Here is a 7,956-nt window from a genome sequence, read left to right as displayed (position 1 = left end):
TTAAATAAGCAGGGTAACAGTATACAGCCTTGACGTACTCCTTTTCCTATTTGGAACCAGTCTGTTCCATATCCAATTCTAACTGTTGCTTCCTGACCTGCATACAGATTTCTCAAGAGGCAGGTCAGGTGGTCTGGTATTCCCATCTCTTTCAGAATTTTATATATAGTATAATGTTTTACTTTATTGATATAATAAGTATAAATAAACTTAAGAGCATAGGTAATTTTAAAATGTAACAAAATATTTAGTGATAACTTTGGTATGTATTACTTTGTTTATGGTATGATTTGTTAAATTACAAGTCAATATGATATAGTTTTTAATGATGACTATATTTAAGTAGTCCCTTAGACTGCAAGGAGATCCAAGCAGTCCATTCTAAAGCAGATCAGTCCTGGGTGTTCTTTGGAAAGGCTGATGTTAACGCTGAAACTCCAGTACTTTGGCCACCTCATGTGAAGAGTTGACTCACTGGAAAAGTCTCTGATGCTGGGAGGGTTTGGGGGCAGGAAGAGAAGCGGACGACAGAGGATGAGATGGCTGGATGGCATCACTGACTCAATGGATGTAAGTTTAGGTGAACTCCGGGAGTTGGTGATGGGCAGGGAGGCCTGGCGTGCTGCGATTCATGGGGTCGCAAAGAGTCAGACATGACTGAGCAACTGAACTACTGAGCTGTATTTAAAACTAGCTTGTGAAACTCCTGATAATTAAAGTCAGTGCTTGAGAGCTGCTCTGAGCTGACTTGTACATCATTGTATGTATGGAAAGCAAAATGTTTTCCATTCATCTGAGTATGGCACACAATTTAAATTTTCCTTAGAGTAGTCTCTGACTAAAAACTCTCAGGATCTAATCATTGTTTTCTCTTTCTCTATAAGCATGATGTTATCCCAACATTATAGCACATTATTATGACTTTTGGTTTGGGGGAAAGCCATTAAAGCAATAACACGAGTTGTTCACAAAACAGTATAACTTTCCAAAAGCCAATATGGCAAACAGTCATTCATAGTCACTTTTTGAGATAACTCGGCATGATGATTTAGGAGCAATTAAGTGCACGTTGATATCAGATGATACCATAAAGCTAAACAAAGAGGAGTTTTCATCTTTTTAATTCATTTTCTTACTTGTTCTTGGGCTGTCTCTCCCTCTTAGGAACCAATCCTGAATGGGGTAAGAACATAGATGGTCATATCATTTGATGCTGCTTATACAATGCAGTCTCAAATGTCCACCGAAATCCTGAGAGTATTACTACTCCATTTTCATGGTCTACCTAACCAAACTATTGCAATTCAAGCTTTCAGGTTCTTAATTTATTCTCATTGTTCTGAATGTATAACTTCTATCTTCATGTCTGAGGTCAGCGTAAAGAAACTGTGTGAACAAGGCACTGGAAATTTTGGCCATCAAACTGAGAGTGAGGACAAGTCCTTTAACAGAAGGATGGGAACCACGTTCAAATGCATGATCTTCCTTTTTTCAAGAATGATAGTATGGGAACTTCCCTGGTGGTCCAGTGGTTAACACTTTGCCTTTCAGTGCAGGGGGTACAGGTTTAATCCATGGTCAGAGAGCTAAGATCCCACATGCCTCATGGCCAAAAAAATTGTTTAAAGGAGCAATATTTAAAAATAAAAATAAATGAAAAGGAACAAATTCATAAGGATTTAAAAAAGAATGACAGTATGATTAAAGTCAAAGGAAAATAAGATAGTAAGACTCTTTTAGGGAATTCCATTTTTTATCTCAGTCTTGCATCTTAGTTCTTTGTAGTTGGAACAGAGCCATGAAAAAGAGAAACAAGCATCTTCCTTCTCAATGCATATTACAGTTCTGTGTTCTGGTAGAGGAGGGTGGTCAGGGGCAAAGAGATAGTATTGCATCTCATTTTGGTTTGCTTAAAAGCCAAAACTGAGATAAAGACTTTGATGCAGGTAATTTATGAGTGGTACTCCCAGAAATTAGGGGTAAGGGAGTGGGAAGGTTTAGAAAGGGAGGAAGAAATGCCCAGTAAAGCATGTGTAACCACAAAGACAATGTGACTGAATCCCACTGGGGATCTCTTGAGGAACACCCTGCAGATTTATCCTCCAAAGGCAATGAGACTGAGGACATAACCTCTGTCTCTGTTCCCCACTGGCTGAAGGAACGTTCACTTAACCATACTTCCAAGCTGTTCCACTCTTGGGTTGAGTGAACTCTAACATTTGAGAAGTTTTGTTCCCAGCCCATCACCAAGATCACTCCTCCCAGGGCAGCCACAGGCATGGCATAGCTCTAAAGCAACACACCACTGCTACATAAAGTGCTTGGCAGAGAGCCTGAGGAGGAGAAACCGAGGTGGGACACGGCTGGTGCGCATAGACAATTCGACCACAGCTACACTTGAGAGTGGAGTTGGGCTGAGGTAATTTAGCACAGGGCATAAATAGATCTGCTAGGATGCCCAAGATTTTTCCTACTCATTTTACATGTCCTGAGCAGAGCTACGTATAAAGAACAACGTACCGTACCAATTTACCATTGGGTTATACACTTATTAGAAAAGACCCTGATTCTGGGAAAGTTCAAAGGCAAAAGGAGAGGGTGGCAGAGGATAAGATAGTTAGAGAGTATCACTGACTCAATGGACATGCATTTGAACAAACTCCAGGAGATAGTGAAGACAGGGAAGCCTGGCAGGCTACAGTCGAGGGGGTCACAAAGAGTCAGTCACGACTTAGCAACTGAAAAACAACATGAGTACAAGCACTACCCACCACCCAGTCTCTGCTTTCTGGCACTCATGTTATAGCCATATCTGGCCTTTGAGCTGGTACATGAGACATCAGAGTAGTCAAAGAAGTCTATGTCCTTGCCTTTACCCAACCTCTGTTGCCCAGAAAGGGCCTCCACCACTGGCCAGTAAGTATCTTTCTTTACTTGTTAGGGAGTCAAAGTCGCTGTGACCAGCAGTTTCTCCACTGTGGCATTCATTCAACAAACAATTATTGAGATTCTCCTTTAGACGAGGTACAACGCTAAGAATGTGAATTACAGAAATGAATGAGCAACATCCTGCTCTAGGAAAAATGGGGGCAGTTAACAGGTGTTGAATGGCTACTAAATACAGCCTACAGTTCTCAGAGCTCTGTACTTTAATTGATACACCTTCTCCTACAACAGGACTGCAAGATAGATGAGCTGACCCCTACTTCATAGATGAGAAAATTGAGAACAAAAATAATGTTCACAGAGCCTTGAAACTAGAAAATAGTAAAGATGCTACTCTCTGGTTGGTTGGCTCAAAACACTGTACATTGCATACAATGCTATTCTATTTTATGGACAGCATAATATTTTGATTAAAATTTAATTGGGGATAAACCAACAATTATTTAATTTTCTTAACCCTTTAGAAAATTAATAAAAAAAAATTATATAAATTCCCATAAAAAAGCAAATAATATGTTATTTTAAATCCAATAATAAAAGTACAACAAGTCAAATAAACAGAAAAGGTGAAGAATGTAGCTTATACAAATACTATTTAACAGAAAACATTAAGGGAGAGAGAAAATAATACATCTATTAAAGTTATAGATCATAATGATCCACCACAAATGAACCTACAAGATCAGAGAAAACCCGTAATAAGTTATATTACTTATTATATTACTATTATAAATACTATAATTAAGTTATATTACTATTATAAATGTAAGAAGAAATTGACAATAATGAAAATAAAAACAAAAATAAACAATGGGGTCTAATTAAACTTAAAAGCTTTTGCACAGCAAAGGAAATCATAAACAAGATGAAAAGACAACCCTCAAAATGGGAGAAAATATTTTCAAATTATGCCACCTACAAGGAATAAATTTCCAAAATATACAAACAGCTCATGCAGCTCAATAACAAAAGAACCAACAACCCAATCCAAAAATTGGTAGCAGATCTAAACAGAACTTTCTACAACGACATACACATGGCCAAAAACCACATATGCTCAACAATACTAATTATTGGAGAAAGGCAAATCAAAACTGCAATGAGGTATCACTTTGCACTGGTCAGAATGACCATCATCAAAAATCTATAAGCAATAAATGCTGGAGAGATTGTGGAGAAAAGGGAACCCTCCTCCAGTGTTGGTGTGAATGCCTCAATAAATTGGTACAGCCATTACAGAGAACAGTATGGAGGTTCCTTAAAAAACTTTTTTTTTTTTTAACATCCTTAAAGAAGATTTATTAAGCACACTTAAGTGATGTTACATATATACACATTTCAGAAAAAGCCCTAATAACCACCACTTTCCCCCAAATGAGGCCATCAAGTCAGGCACCAACAGGACAGCAGAAAGAAAAACAGGAATTAATAATCCAACATAAAATGACACTGTCAACTATTCAGTTTAGTGCCCTAGTTCAATTTATTCAACTTCTGCCTTCTTAGGCCTGGTGTGACCAATGCCAGCCCAGGTTTTTAAACCCTACGGTACTTCTAGACAACGTATGTAAATTTACAGTATACAATTTGGATTCACCATGCATGAATACTTTGTGTGTAACATTTAATAAGCTCAATCTACATCCAGAATAATTTACATGAAAGGACAATATTTATTTAAACAGAGCTCGATGGGGTAACCATGGTATAATCAGAGTGCATCCAGAGGAAAAAAGGGAGGAGGGGCCAAATGAGACTCAATCAACGACACTCCCACACCTTCACTGTTTTATCTACACTGCCAGTAACCACATATGGGGCCGTCTTATGGAAATCCAAGGAGGTAACAAAGTGTTCACGTGCATTGAGGGTCTTCATGCATCGCTTGTTCTTGTAATCCCACACACGCAGGGTCTTGTCATCAGCGCAACTCAAAATAAACTTCCCCCCAGAATGGAACAGAACTCCACGTACCCAGTTATCATGACCCAGCAGGGTCATAAGGCACATGCCAGTACTGACATCCCACATCTTGATAGTCTTGTCCCTGGATCCGGACAGTAAGAATGGCCCAGGTTTGCCACTTTTTTTAGTCTCAGATCCTGTTGCTTCAGAGATAGAAGAATATGAGCTTCCGGGAGCCCAGGAAATGCATTCTACCACATGCTCATGTTCTCGAAGCTCAGCCTTGCATTCCTTTGTTGCTACGACCCACACACGCACAGTCTGGTCATTGGAACAGCTGGCTATCAGAGTGCCGTCTTGATTTGGCCGCACCATACGTACCCATTCTCTGTGTCCTGTGAATGTCTTCACACAGTAGCCAGTTTGCACTTCCCACATTTTTATAGTTTTATCCCTTGAGGCAGACACTATATGATCTCCATTGGGCATGATGGCTACTGAAGAAACATTGTGGTCATGGCCATGCATGGTTCTGATGCATTCAAAGCCCTGAAAATCCCATAGCTTAATGGTCATATCTGCAGAACATGAAGCCAGAAGCTTGCCACTGTGGTCGAATGAAATATCCTGTACAGAGTCTGTATGCCCCTTAAGAGTTCGTTCAAAATCTCCAGTCTCATAATCCCACACCTTAATTGTAGCATCCTCTGAAGCAGAGACCATAACACTGAACACAGGATGGAAAATGACTCGAGTGACTGGACTCCTATGACCACTCAATGCGTATTTTTCTGGTGGACGGGGAATCCATTCTTTTGGGTCTCTTTTCTGACCAAGAGGTCCACCCGACATAAATTCTTCTTTTGCTTCATTTAACTTTGATTCTAATTACATAACCTTCTTTTGTAATCTAATAACAGATGTCCATTTTTTTTTCCAAAAGCCCAGCATATTTCTTATCTAATTCTTCATTCATATCTAATTCAGCTTCCTTTTTAAAAACTGAATATGCTTCTTCGTAGCCATTTGAACGAAGATAATCTGCTATAGCTCGATTTAGTTCATCTCGTTGTCTCTGGGACAGCACCATTTTGGCTGTAATATCAAGCTTATTCGATAGAGTGGTATGTCCCTCTTCTGGAAAATCAAAAAGCTTTGCAATCCCTGGATTTGTAATTAAATAAGCCACTAAGTGGCTTCCACGCAGGGGAAAATGATTCTTTCACAAGTGAATCCAACGTGTAACCAGGAGATATTCAACAAGTAAGGTTCATTCCACCTGGGAGGTTAAGGCAGGCACTGCGTTTCCTATACAAGTGGGGAGATTCGAAGGAGAATGGCTGAGGGCCTTGAAGCTCAGTGTTACAACGTCAAAAGGCAGCTCCCGATGAAGGAGCCGACGGCAGAAAAGAAAATCCTGCCGGATTTGGTGGGTGGATGCTGCGGATGGTTCCGTGGGGTCAGGCCGCTCCTCCTCAGTGGGTGCAGGGGCTGAACCACCGCACAGGGGAGCCAGGGAAAGGCTGGACCATCCTTCTCAGGTCAACTCCATCCTAAGGACAGGTGGGGGACGGAACGCCTGCAGGCCGGTGGACAGTGCCGAGGCGGCTTGAGCCCGGTCCCTGAGCGCCAGCCGCGGGGTGGGGTGGGGACTGCGGAGCTTCTCTTCGGCGGACAGGGAGAGGAGAGCCGAGCCCTCTCCCCAAGATCTGAGAGCCACCTGCTCTCCACGCCCGTCCTACCCAAGAATACTTTTCTTGCTAAGTCACCAAGGGAGGAAGGCGATCCCTTCCCGGGGAAGGCCGCGGGTGGAGCCGCGGCGGCCCTAGCACCCCCAGAACCCGGGCCAGGGAGGAAGGGAGAGAGGGCAGCGCCCTACCCGGCCTGTCCCCCGCCTTCCCGTGTCTCTCACTCAACGGCCGTCGCGGCCGCCATTTTGAGAGCGAGGAGAGAAGAAGCCCTTAAAAAACTTAATCCAGAACTACCTACTCTATGATCCAGCAATCCCACTCTTGAGCATACACCCAGAGAAAACCATAACTCAGATTCATGCACCTCAATGTTCACTACAGCAATTTTACAATAGCCATGAAAGCAATCTAAATGTCCATAGGCAAAGGAGTGAATAAACAAGTGGTACATACATACAATGGAATATTACTCAACCTCAAAAATTTAAATAATGCCATTTGCTGCAACATGGATGGGCCTGAGATTTCCATATTAGTGAAATAAGTCAGATGGAGAAAGAAAAATATGATATGGCTTAAATGTAGAATGTATAAAAACATGGTACAAAATGGAAATAGAATCAAAAATGTAGAAAACAAACTTTGGTTACCAAGGGGAAAGGGAGGGTGGGATACATCAGGAAATGGGGATTGACATATACATATTATTATTTATAAATTAGATAACAAATAAGGACCTATTATATAGCAAAGTGAATTCTACCTAATACTCTGTAATGACTTATGTGGGGAAAGAATCTAAAAAAGAAATGAATAAATTGACAGAATAAATTGCCATGAAGAATTTTAGGGCAATTAAAAATTTTTTTGTTCAATTAAACGCAAACAATGTAGCTGGAGAGAATTTGGAAAATATAATGAGCAAGATTTAAGTATATTAAATATTTCATACTACAAACTTAAACCATATATTCTCAAGTATTCAGTTTCAATGTTTAAAGTTATTAGGTCGGTCATAAAGAAAGCATCAATAAACATCAACAGCAATCAATTTTACAACATCTTCTAAACCTGACAAATCTTGGCAATGAACACCGAAATGTTCAGTTCAGTTCAGTCGCTCAGTCATGTCCGACTCTTTGCGATCCCATACACTGCAGCATGCCAGGTCTCCCTGTCCATCACCAGCTCCCGGAGCTTATCAAACTCATGTCCATCAAGTCAGTGAGCCATGCAACCATCTCATCCTCTGTCCTCCTCTTGTCTCCATCCTTCAATCTTTCCCAGCATCAGGGTCTTTTCCAGTGAGTCAGTTCTTCACATCAGGTGGCCAAAAGATTGGAGTTTCAGCTTTAGCATCAGTCCTTCCAATGAATATTCAGGACTGATTTCCTTTAGGATGGACTGGCTGGAT

General features: G+C 40.9%; 1 pseudogene; it reads right to left on the bottom strand.

Moving 5' to 3' along the window:
* Positions 1 to 4,707: 4,707 nt before the first annotated feature.
* On the bottom strand, positions 4,708 to 5,998 carry LOC128052504 (platelet-activating factor acetylhydrolase IB subunit beta-like; annotated as a pseudogene).
* Positions 5,999 to 7,956: the final 1,958 nt, after the last annotated feature.

Source organism: Budorcas taxicolor, chromosome 8 (assembly GCF_023091745.1).
Source record: "Budorcas taxicolor isolate Tak-1 chromosome 8, Takin1.1, whole genome shotgun sequence".
Lineage (NCBI taxonomy): Eukaryota > Metazoa > Chordata > Mammalia > Artiodactyla > Bovidae > Budorcas > Budorcas taxicolor.
This window is presented reverse-complemented; position numbering and strand designations above follow the sequence as displayed.